Genomic DNA, 12,312 nt, shown 5'->3' with positions numbered 1-12,312 from the left:
TGTGGAAAGGACAAACTTCTTAACATGCTAGTCAAAAACAATATTCTAATAAACACCACATAATACTGAATCATATGATTATTTTCTGAAGCCAACACATCTGTAAATTCACTTTCAAATTGTCCACTCAGAACATATTGTTATGAAATGCTACATTTGGCACATTTGCTAATGCACCAGATGTATTCCCAGTGTGCTTCCTAACATGGACAACTTACTTAACTTTATTTCTAAAACATGTCTTTAAAATTAATTTTTTTTGTGATAAATATTAAATGCCAGCTATATGATGAAAATTATAATGGATACAGGAATCAGAAAGAGGTCTCAAACCAAATTTCAATACGTCTATGTAAGTATGAATGGAACCCTTGGGAATATGTGCAGTGATGCAATCAGGAAGCAGATTCTTTTAATACTTAACAATGAGATGCTTGAAAACAAGTTGGAAGCTTAAATAAGAAGCCAAGTAACCCATGGATGGGAACAATCTGTGTAAACTGGCATCCTGTGTTCTGTCATTTCAGTTTCAGGGTGGCCAGAACTCCACAAAAGTAGTGGTGTCAAAGCTACAAAGGCAGTCCTGGTCCAGGAGGGTTCTTGCAGACAAAGCCTCAAAAAAATTAGCACACCTTTGCTTTACAATTGCAAGTCTAATTTGAGAAAGCCAGGGTCCCTTTTCACATCGTGTTAATCCAATACAACAACAAATTTAGGGTGGGGTGTGTAATAAATCTAACATGACCAGACTGGATTCTCACTCAGCTGTGGAGTTGTTGAGTGGCCGTTTTATGGTCTCATTTTCATATAAGTTCAAACTATAGTTAAACTTAACTGTGATTCAGCAGCCAGTTTGCTCACTGGAGCAAGACGGTTTGAGCATATTGCACCGATCCTGGTCCAACTGCACTGGCTACCGATTAGTTTCCGGGTCCAATTCCAAGTGCTGGTTTGGACCTATAAAGCCTTAAACGGCTCAGGACTGCAAAGGACCGCCTCTTTCCACATGAACCTACTCGGATGCTGAGATCATCACCTGATGCCCTTCTTTGTATGCCCCCTCCTCAATAGGTCTGGAGGGTGGCAACACGAGAACGGGGCCTTCTCTGCAGTGGCTCACCATCTGTGGAATGCTCTCCCCAGGGAAGTTCGCCTGGTGCCTTCACTATACACTTTAGGCGCCAAGCAAAAACATTCCTTTTTAATCAGGCTGTTGGTTGATCTGTTTGACATCCTATGCCTTTTTAAAATGTGGTTCTTTTCTGGAGGGGGTGTTATTGGGTTGTTGTTTGTATTCTGATTGCATATGTTGTTATCTTTTCTGTGAACCACCTTGAGACCTCTGAGTATAGGGCAGTATATAAGCGTAATTAATTAATTCCTTTGTGTGCAGGGCTAAAATCTAGGTGAATCTGATAGCTAAGCTTTGTTACATCTGAACCAGCTTGTGGGTTGTTTCTGTTCAAACAAACCACAAGCTGTAAGCAAGGTTTGCCCTTGGCTTAATGCTCATAGTTTGGGGGAGAAACAAATCATGATCCTCGGTTCAGACATAATGGGAAGGGCAATGATGGCTTAACTCCCAGGAGCATGGCAGCAGCACAGCCATTAGCTGCATGAATCTTTATGCTCTGTGTTCATCTTTGAACTGAAAATTGTGATTTAAAATGACATAAGAACCAGGTCTATATGGCGTTTCCATGCGCTGCTCTGGTTCGCCAGAAGCGGCTTAGTCATGCTGGCCACATGACTTGGAAGCTGTCTGCAGACAAATGCTGGCTCCCTCGGCTAGTAAAGCAAGATGAGCACTGCAACCCCAGAGTCATCCGCAACTGAACCTAATGGTCAGGGGTCCCTTTACCTTTTAAAAACCAGGTCAGAAACTAAGGCTGAGATATACTTAGTTACCTTATAGGTTAGTTATCTTATCTATAAAATGGCATTGACAGTGAAGGCTGCAAAAGCTCCTTTGATGCCCATGGACAATGCTCTCTTCTGCTCCCATGACAATTTTAAGAGAGGTCATTTCGTGGTTATTATTGTTATTAATTATAAAATTTGTATATCACTCTTCATCTGAATATCACAGGGCAGTTTATTATCCCACCAAAAATTAAATGATCTTTTAAAAGTAAAGACAATTATATTAATATGTCATATTTATATAAAACATTGTGAAATTTTCCCAGAGAATTATGAAACATGTTTTTATTTAACAACACCCAGCTGGAAACATGGATTTTTTAAAAAAAGTGTTAAGAGGAAAAGTTCAGTTTTTGCCAGTATCCTGTCTAGTTGACAGTGAAGCAGAAATGGGAATATTGACAAAAATTTGTTTCCCTAAGCATCAGGCAACTGCTAACAACATTCAGTTTCCTATTACTACTTCAGCCTGCTATAGCTCTGCACCAGACATTGTTTAACTGTTTTAAAATCATAGATGGCTTTAATTTGGCCAAAGGTTAGAGAGCATCAGAATTACTGGTGTGTATAAGAGCAAGTAGAATAACCAAAGCAGGAATTCCCAAGAGCTAAAGGCACTGAGAGAAATTCTACATCACACTATTCTGATCGTTCCATCCTCACAAGCATTTTGGGTTGCCAGATGGAACAATCCCCCACCCTCCTTCTGCATGTTGTAATCTAGAGGTACCGGTATTCCCAACTCCCGCGAGCCAGGCTCAAACACTTCTTGGGGGGCCCAATTACACCTTGCCCATCCCATCTCCAGTGTGAAGAACAGCTTTCTTCTGTTCATTTGAAGTTAATCCCTTGATCTTCCTCTCTTGAAATAGAGAGTGTGGAAACTGAGATTAACCTCTTGGCTATCATTAACCACCACATAACTATCTCAGTTGATGGCGTGTCGGCAGCAGATGACTAGTCAGCCATCTTTCCTGCCGGACTTAGTTTTCTCTATGTTTTATTACCCCATCTTTGATCTAGATCTTAATTCCAAATTTGATTTTTACGCTGTATCACATTTTATTCATGTTATGTATTGAAGTTCTCACCCTAGGCCACTAGGGGTGTGTGTATATAGTTCATTCTGCTGCAGTTTTCACTCAGGTCCACACATGCAAATGAAGGATTGAAAAGTGACGTTCAGGGATTGGGTAACTACAGAAAGTTGTTGCTGTTGCATTGTAGCTGAGTTCTATATAAGCAGGCTGCTGAGCCCTTCAGCTCAGTTCTGTTCCAGCCTGAGAATAAACAAGAGCTGCCTGAAAATCACTGTGTCGTCTGCTGTGTCCACCCACAACTTAACAATTGTGGTAGTCATTTAACTATTGTTGATTTAACTTGTTTTTATCCTGTAAGTTACTTGAGAAGTTTCTGTTGTAGGACAGCCCATAGATACAGTAACTTAAAGACATCAAGAGGCTTAATCGCTGTACTCCAAAATGTTGAGGCAAGACTGAATTACAATGCAAGATGTAATTATGCATAATTTGAGCCAGAACTTTGGCAGCTGTGCCCTTCAAGGCTGTGTACCTGAGTCCAGGAAAGAGGAGATGAAGGAGTGCCAACTGGATGCAGGCCCCGGCCCAGTGTGACCAGGGCTACTAATGGCATGTTCTGTGTTAACATCATAATTTGTTCTGAAAGAAGGCATTTCACTTCAGAATTGACAGGGTCCCAGCATCTAACCTGGAAAAATCACTCTTTGCCTATCACAGAGCTATCTGGAGGGAATGATTTGAAGTCTTCTTTAATTTAAGCATGTCGCTTTAAGAATATCATAATATGGGTGTGACTCTGTATGGTCTCCATTGATACAACTGAATGACAACAGTGAAGTAATCTCCCTTCCCTCTCACTCAGATAAGCCACTATTGAAACGCTTTCAAATGAAGTATACACTGTGGATGTGAGCTTAATCTGTAACATAAAAAAATTCCCAAGATTTCCCAAGATTTTACTTACTTGCTTATTTAATTTCTGTACCACTTAATACATTAAAAAATATTAAATATTAAAAAATTTCTGTACCACTTAATACATTAAAAAAATACATTAAAAACCCACAAAACAGTACACCCCCCCAAAGTAAACACCTAAACAATTTAAATATTAAAAAAGCAGTAACAACATTGGAAAATAGTCACATACCATTTTTCAGAATTAATAACAATTGCCAGGAACAGTAGATTTTAGCCATCCAATGTCTGAGTGAACAATAATGTTTTTAAATTTCTCCTGAATATTCATAATGAGGGTTCTGTATAATAATGTGAGTCCAGTATAGACTGGACTATGTATGTGGCATGTGAACTACTGTGAGGTGGCATTATCAACCACCAGCTCTGGTCCTGCCCACGTTGGTGACACCCACTTTCATTTTCGACCTTTTCACCACTGGCATTTGACTCCTCGCCAAGGTTGACCACAAGGAAATGGCAGCCGTTGGGTTGAGAGATCTCCCCCCCCCATCCCTGCTATACAGGCTACCAAAAAGGGAGGGAGACAGCCCCTTGCCTGTCAGCGGTTCTCCCTGCCTTTTATTCAAAACATACTCATCCTGGAAAAATCACAGAAAGCAGGAGAGACCATTTTCAGCAAGCAACCTCTCTTTTAGCGCAGTCCTAGTTGCAGCAGACCAGTAAGTCTGTTTCCTTCATTGCAGAGAGGAAGTCATTTCCCTGAGAACACAGCATTAGATTGACATATATGCAAGCACAGATGAGAGTTTCCAGGAAGGAAAGCGGGGCAATTAAGGCCCAGCAGTGTTGATAGCTAAGCTTTCTTTAGTTTCCATCCAAGGACATTGGTTAGCCAGCTGCTCTGCAATGTTACAGACACTGCAGTAGCAGGAATTTTTAACAGGATATGATTTTGAAAGTCTATTCCACTTCACCATAAATTTGATTTCTAATGGCTTTCTTGGTGTGGCCAGTAAGTGCCCAGGATGCCAATTCATTTCTCCAGCTGTTGAACGTGATAGGAATCAGGTGATGAGTAAGGGAGGGACAGGCAAAAGACAAAGAAGGAACCAATGGCAACCATAATAAAGCACATAATTGAAAGAAAAGTGCTTTTTGCCATGCCAGCATGAAGTGGCCCTGAGTGAAAGCACTTGCACTCATGGAACATCACCCATTTATAGCAGAATTGGCATGCTGAAATCATGGTTGTGGTAGAGGCATCAGTGCACAGTGGTGATTTTGACACTGATGGCATGGCCAGTGAATTTCTCAGCATATCATCTGTCATATATCTTTATCTCATTATCTAACAAACTAAGGAGACCTTTGCTACTGGGGTGAAGGCAAGGAGAGGATCATAGACAGTTGGTAATATTCTCAGAGAGTTAAGGGACCTGATGAACTCCCTCAGTCTCTGGGTGTGAGCCATCTTAGTTTCTCGTCAACATTAGCTCATGTGGTGGGTTCTAAGACTTCAGCATAAGAACATAGGCTCCATTATATTAAACATTTGTTAAAGAATGAATATCCTGATTCATGTAATACCACCAAAGAGAGTAGGGTGGGGAAAGAATAATTTTCTGTGAATTTTCTAGAGAGATGGAACATTTGGTTGTCTCCTTGGAAAATTACAAGGAAACAATTATTTGAATAATTTGAAAGTCAATTTATTTATTTCATTTTGACATTGCTAGGCTACTTTTTCACTGGAAATGCCTTTAGAATGGCTGATATGATAATAATAACATAAGACCAGGTATGTAATTTACCGGTATGTAATGTAATATCGAATGTTTCAGCCTCATTGCTGAGCTAGTGCTCAGTTTCCAAGAATTTTTGGGCAAAACAAATTGTAGCACAAGTTCTTCAACTATCAAGAAATTTATGCTATGAACTAATATTAAGAAACCTCCTTGGAAGATGCACTTTAGATTCCGGAACCATATAAGAAGAAGTTATATGGAAATATTGTAGCCAGTCTGTTACCTTCTGCTTAATTTCCTCAAAATCTTTTAACTTTAGCTGATTGTCTACTCCTTTTAGTAGCTCTCTATATGGTGACCATTTAGCTCTCATGTTAACTTTTTTGACTGACATTGCCTCTGTCGGTGATAACCACCATGGTGTATTTTGTTCTATTAGATCTTTGTATTTCTCCCATGACTTTAAAATCTTATTAAAATCCTCCTTCTCAGAGGAACTTGAAATGTGAAAATGCTTCCATATGCTAGATGTTGGTCTCACCATTTTCCTGAGGGGAGTAGGAAGAAAGAAAAATAATTTAATGGTTACTTAGTTTTCAAGAAGACACTAATCTATGGTAGTGGGTGGAGGGGAAGTAAAGGACCAGATTAGTAGTAATTAAATTATTATTTACACAAAGGTTATAAACTAATGTAGCTAAATGATTCAGTTTTCTGGAATCGGATAAATGAAAACTCTTACCTTTTTAAATTAAGTATATACTTTCAGGCCCTTTTTGTTGCTCTATATTTTCTTCCAGTGCTTTGAGGCCTAGTAAAGAGGAACAGAACCAATGCATACCACACGCATGCAAAAACCAAACTGAAACCTTTTTCTTTTCTGGTGACAACAACACCTCCTAAAGGAAGAAATGTATCTTGTTCTCGCATTGGAGAGTTCAGTTTGTAACCTAGGACTTTCTTGTCCTCACATAAATTAGAATAATCTGATACCATACATATTTTTTTAGAAATGATTTATAAAATATTTGAACCCCTTATCTTAAAATATTTTATTCTTCATGTTAAAATAAAGCATTCCACAATCTATTTTTTATTTTTTAATTTTTTTCGGAAAAAACAAAAAAGGCTCCAGGAAAAAAATGGAAAAAACCGGTTCCCCCTCCCCCGAATTTTTCCAGGTTTTTTTTTCCAGGCCTTCACATCTCTAGTTGAAAGTGCAGAGAAAAAGAGGGTACATTTTACCACATGTGGGAATGTAAGGTTATTAAAAGTTTCTGGGAAATGATTTATAATGAACTGAAAAAATGTTTTAAATGACTTTTGTTAAAAAAAAAATCAGAAGCTTTCTTAATAGGATTAATAGGAGTTGAACTACCCAAAGAACAGAAGAAGATATTCATGTACGCCACAACAGTGGCAGGGAACGTGTTAGCACAAAGATGGAAGGAAGAAACAATACCAACAAAAGAAGAATGGGAAATTAAACTTGTGGACTATGTATGCAGAGATGGCAAAACTGACAGCAAAGTTCAGAGACTATGACAATGAGAAGTTTAAACAAGAGTGGGAAATGTTTATTGTATATGTGCAAAAATACTGTAAACAAGTTGAAACATTAGCAGGCTTGGACTAAACACTTGCAATTTCCAGAAATTTGGATAATTTAGGATATAATAATGGAAGGAGATATGGAAATGCAGAAGAATTTGGCCCAAAGGAAGTGGATCCCAGCTGATGGTTAGGGCTTCAGCTGAGCAGAGTGCCTTGTGCTACACTTTGACACTCAATGAACAGCTGCTTGCAGGTGCCTCCATGTGCTCTGTTGGTACTGGTCAAGGATGCATCCAATTCCCGTTTTGGTGCAGTGGTGCCTAAGGACAGCTGGGTGGGATCCTGAACCCCCAGGAAAATGCTGCTTGCCTCCTCCTGCCACCTTCTCTCTGGCCTGCTTTTCTTTCTCCTGCAGCCTTCAGTGTGCTGGGGCTTCCCTGGGCTGCTTGCCTGGGCACCTCAGATGGTGGTGGGAGGCACCATATTCTGTTTTGCCTCAAATGGCAAAATGTCCTGGGCTGGCGCTGCCTTTACCTGCCCCATAGCAGGTGGCCATGGTGAGTCAAATGAGGAGGCATAGCAAGCTTAATCAGCCGTTCTTCAACACTGGCCTAAATGAGCAAATTTTAAATATTTGTGGCAGTTAAATCTTAAATCTGCTGGTGGGTAACAAAGATAAAATATTGCTGTTCTGCCTTTCCTCAGATTGCAAAAAGTCTAAGTTATTTGGAAGAATGAAAGAGTAGCACTGTCCTTACCAAGATAGCAGTTTTTAGATGATTGCTTTGTCTACGTTTTGGCGATTCTTGTTTTTATCTGTAACTCACAGAATCGGAGAATTGTAGATTTGGAAGGGACCCTGAGGGTCATCTAGGCCAACCCCCTGCAATGCAGGAATCTCAATTAAAGCATCCATGGCAGGTGCCGATCCAAACTCTGCTTAAAAACCACCAAGGAAGGAGAGTCCACCACCTTCTGAGGGAGTCCATTCCACTTGTTGCACACCACAGAGCCGGAGAAGGGCTCATTGGACTTCAGAGACACAGGAATTCCAGAGAAAGATGCTCAAAACCTCAGAGTGATCCCTTCTTACACTTTATTAAGGACAGGTGTAGACATACAGCCAATCAGCCTGCCAGTTCTCCCAGCCTTTGCATACATGGGATAGACTCTGCAGCGAGGAAATGGCTTGCCTGCATTCAAGCAAAAATGCCTACATTCTTTATACAGCAAAGCAGCCACCTGACCAAGAGGGTGCAGGTGACAAAGACCTAAAACATTATAGAGTTGCCCTCTCTGGGCTCTGAGCCCAGGACCTCAGGCCCCTCAAAGCATGCCAGTTAGTATATATCAAAGCAAATGTGAGCTTATTGCTACAACAGCTAACAATTAATTGTGGGTTTATTTTAACTGCCAAGATAGTGTTAAGAATTTCTGGAACAGTTCACCTTTGGTTCAACACAACTGTTGAACAACTCTTACTGTCAGAAAGTTCTTTCTGATGTTTAGTCAGAATCTCCTTTCTTGTAACTTGAAGCCATTGGTTTGAGTTTATCCTCCATGTTCCCTCCTCCATGCAGCAAGCCCTTAAGATATTTGAAGATGGCTATCATATCTCCCCTCAGTCTCCTCTTTTCCAGGCTAAACATACATATCCAGCTCCTTCAAGCGCTGCTCATAAGGCTGTTTCCAGACCCTTGATCATCTTTGTTGCTGTCCTAGTCACATGTTCCAGCTTGCCAACATCCTTCTTAAATTGTGGTGCCTAGAATGGGACACAGGACTCTGACCAAGGCAGAATAGAGTGAAACTATGACTTCCCTTGATCCGGACACTAGATTTCTGTTGATGTAGCGTAGAATAACATTACCCCCCCCCCCACTGTATTGATTCCTGTTGAGCTTATTGTCTTCTAAGATCCCTAGATCCTTTTCACATGTACTACTAGCAAGCTGGGTGTCCCCCTTTTTATATTGGTGCAGCTGGGTATGCTTGTCTAAGTGACCTTTGTCCCTACTGAGATTCATTCTGTTTGTTTGGGCCCAGTTCTCCAATCGGTTAAGGTAATATTGAATCCAAATTATGTTTTCTGTTACATTAGCTACCCCACACCCCCAGTTTGGTGTTACCTGCAAATTGGATAAGCATCCACTCCATTCCTTCATCCAAGTCATTTATAAATAAAGTGATCTCTCTCCCCCTCTCCCTCCCTCCCTCCCTCTCTTCCTCCACACACTCACTTTCCAGTCACCACCATTAGCCATGATGTGAAATCGGAAATGACAGGAGAGACTTTTCAAAATCATAATACAAAAATGTAACATTTTAGTTTTATTGCTTGTTAAAGGGGTTGTTTAAAAAATGAGGTCACAATAAGGTGCCTGTTATGTATGCTATATCCAGGGACGGGGGTGGTGCTCTGGTCTAAACCACTGAGCCTCTTGGACTTGCCGATCAGAAGGTCGGTGGTTCGAATCCCTGCGATGGGGTGAGCTCCCGTTGCTTAGTCCCTGCTCCTGCTAACATAACAGTTCAAAAGCACGTCAAAGTGCAAGTAGATAAATAGGTACCGCTCCTCTGGGAAGGTAAACGGCATTTCTGTGCACTGCTCTGGTTTCGCCAGAAGCGGCTTAGTCCTGCTGGCCACATGACCTGGAAAAATTGTCTGCGGACAAACATCGGCTCCCTTCTGCCAGTAAAGTGAGATGAGTGCCGCAACCCCAGAGTTGTTCGCGACTGTCGGGGTCCTTTACCTTTATGTATACTATGTGTTATGTCTGCTGATTTCCAGCTATTTCATGGCCACTATTGTAGATAGAACACAGTGAAATTAACACTTAGAAAAAGTGCAATATTCCCAACAGTGCAGAAAGTCAGTTGCAGTTTTACTTGTAGCTTGCATTGGAAGCACAACAGCTGGATAGCCACTCATCTGGAAGCAGTTACGGAGCATCCAGATGATCTCATTAGCCAGGTTCACACATTAACTTATCAATCTATCTATAGGTTTATTAATTTCCAATATATAACAATTACAAAAAAGAGGGATACAAAAACAAAACCCAAATCCCCCCACTCCCCATAGCTGTCAAGTTTCGGATTTGAAAATAAGGGATCAGCGCACCCTCACCTGTCCATCTTGGAGACTCAAGTTGGAGAGAGAATGAAGGGGCATCTTGACCTGAATGTGCCTTTTCTGGGCTGTTGTGTCCCGTCCCGTCCCCCTCTGCACCTTGAAGTGTTTTCCAAGTGGTTAGAGAGGCATATGAATGGGAGAACCTTTAAGCCAGTGTTGGGCCAGATGGACCACTGGCTTAAAGGTTCTCCCATTCATATGCACTGTGTTCTATCTGCTATTGTAGATAGAACACAGTGAACACTTAGAAAAAGTGCAATATTCCCAATTGGTGACCACCAACTCTCCCATTCTAGGATTCTCTGCCCCAAAGTGGAGCCCACAAGCAGGATCCGAGCCCAAGAGCTTTCAGCAGCTGCTATTCGTAAGCAGGAGCCTGGCCCTTGTGGCTAACAGCCAAGGTTAGCCTCCTCCTGCTCCATGAATCACAGAACGGTGGAGTTAGAAGGGCCCTCCAGGGCCATCTAGTTCAACTCCCTGCAATGCAACCCCTGGAACTTGTCTCATCCTCTTTTAAAACCATCTAGGTTGGTGGCCATCCCTGCCTCCTGTGGGAGGGAGTTCCATGGTTTAACTCTGTGCTTCCTTCTATCTATTCTGAATCTTCCAGCTTCCAGGGATGCCCAGGAGTTTCTCGTGTTATGAGGGACGGAGAAAAACTTCTCTCTATCCGCTTCCTCCTTGCCAGGCAACATTTTACGAACTTCCTTGGTGATAGCTCAGTTGGTAGAGCTTGGAGCTCTTAATCTCAGGGTTGTGGGTTCGAGATTCCTGCTTCGCAGGGGGTTGAACTAGATGACCCTGGTGGTCCCTTCGAGCTCTACAATTCCATGGTTCTGTTACCTCCCCTTTTGCTCACCTTTCCTGCAAAGTAAACACCCCCAACCACTGCCCCCTTTCTTCCTTGGGGAGTTGCTCCATCCCCATTGCCCTAGTTTCTGAACCTTCTTCAACTCCACGGCATCCTGCCCGGGTGGGATCCTGCACGCTGCAGGGGGTTGCAGGTGGGGGGGGAGCTGCTCTTGTGCTTAAGCCCTGCTTGCTGCCTCCCCCCCCCCCCCCGGGCACCTGAGCTTTGGCCAAATCCAGCCAGCTGTTCTTAGGTTCTTCTAAAACGAGGGATGCCTTGTTCACCCAATGATAGGAAAATCTGATTGTCTCATCCTGAATGTGAAAGGGGATTCTTCTCACTGAGTCTGACCCAGCAAATGAGCAGAATTGCAGATGAACTGAGCTCCATCAGTTCCTCCAGCCCACCTTGGATTTCCCCAGGCTTCTTCCTGGCTAAGCATGTTTACACCAGCAACCTTTCCATGCAACCCAAACCAGCCGATTCAAAGCTCCAGTGGGCCTATGCAAAGGAGCTCTGGGAGGAACCAGCGAGTGGCAGCCGAGGCGGCCAATGAAGGCTCAGCAGGGTGTTTTTTGTTGTTCTTCTGCTCCCCTGGCTTGCAGCATCCAATCCTTAAAGGCAGAAAACAGTCCTTTTCAAAACCGGGATATATACGGGTTTATCAGCGATCCGGGGGAGCGGCAGTAAACGCGTTGAGATAAGGGAGTTTCCCGGGGAAAACGGGAGGGTTGACAGAGATGCCACTCCCCAACCCCATTCCAGAATGGATCAACCTAGTTAAGTTTGCCAAAGTCCAGTCTGTGATTTCGGTAGTTGCCATTCTTCAGGGTTATCAGTAAAGTATTTTATAAAAGGATGCCATATTTCAACCAAATCGTCTACATCATTTGTATTATTCAGTGCATGCAATCTATATGTTAATTTTTCAGATACAGCAATAGACCATACATTCTTTTTCCAACAAGAGATACACAGATCTTTCAATCCTTTCCAATTCTGTGCCTCTAGTAGGTGTGCTGCTACTAAAAGAAAAGTAATTAGTTCTTTATAACAAAGGTTAGATTGCCCTTCTTTAAAAATAGTTAACAATCCCTAACTTTGGGTGCATTCCACATGCTAACCCATAATGTAGCTTATTTC

General features: G+C 41.9%; 1 protein-coding gene across 1 annotated transcript in view; it reads left to right on the top strand.

Annotated features, from left to right (window-relative positions):
- Window positions 1–12,312, top strand: part of COL4A1 (collagen type IV alpha 1 chain) — a 170,746-nt gene that overhangs the window by 19,585 nt on the left and 138,849 nt on the right. The window lies entirely within an intron of this gene.

Source organism: Lacerta agilis, chromosome 3 (assembly GCF_009819535.1).
Source record: "Lacerta agilis isolate rLacAgi1 chromosome 3, rLacAgi1.pri, whole genome shotgun sequence".
In the NCBI taxonomy this organism is placed as follows: Eukaryota; Metazoa; Chordata; class Lepidosauria; order Squamata; family Lacertidae; genus Lacerta; species Lacerta agilis.
Note: the sequence above shows the minus strand (reverse complement) of the source record. Positions and strands in the feature narration are given on the sequence as shown.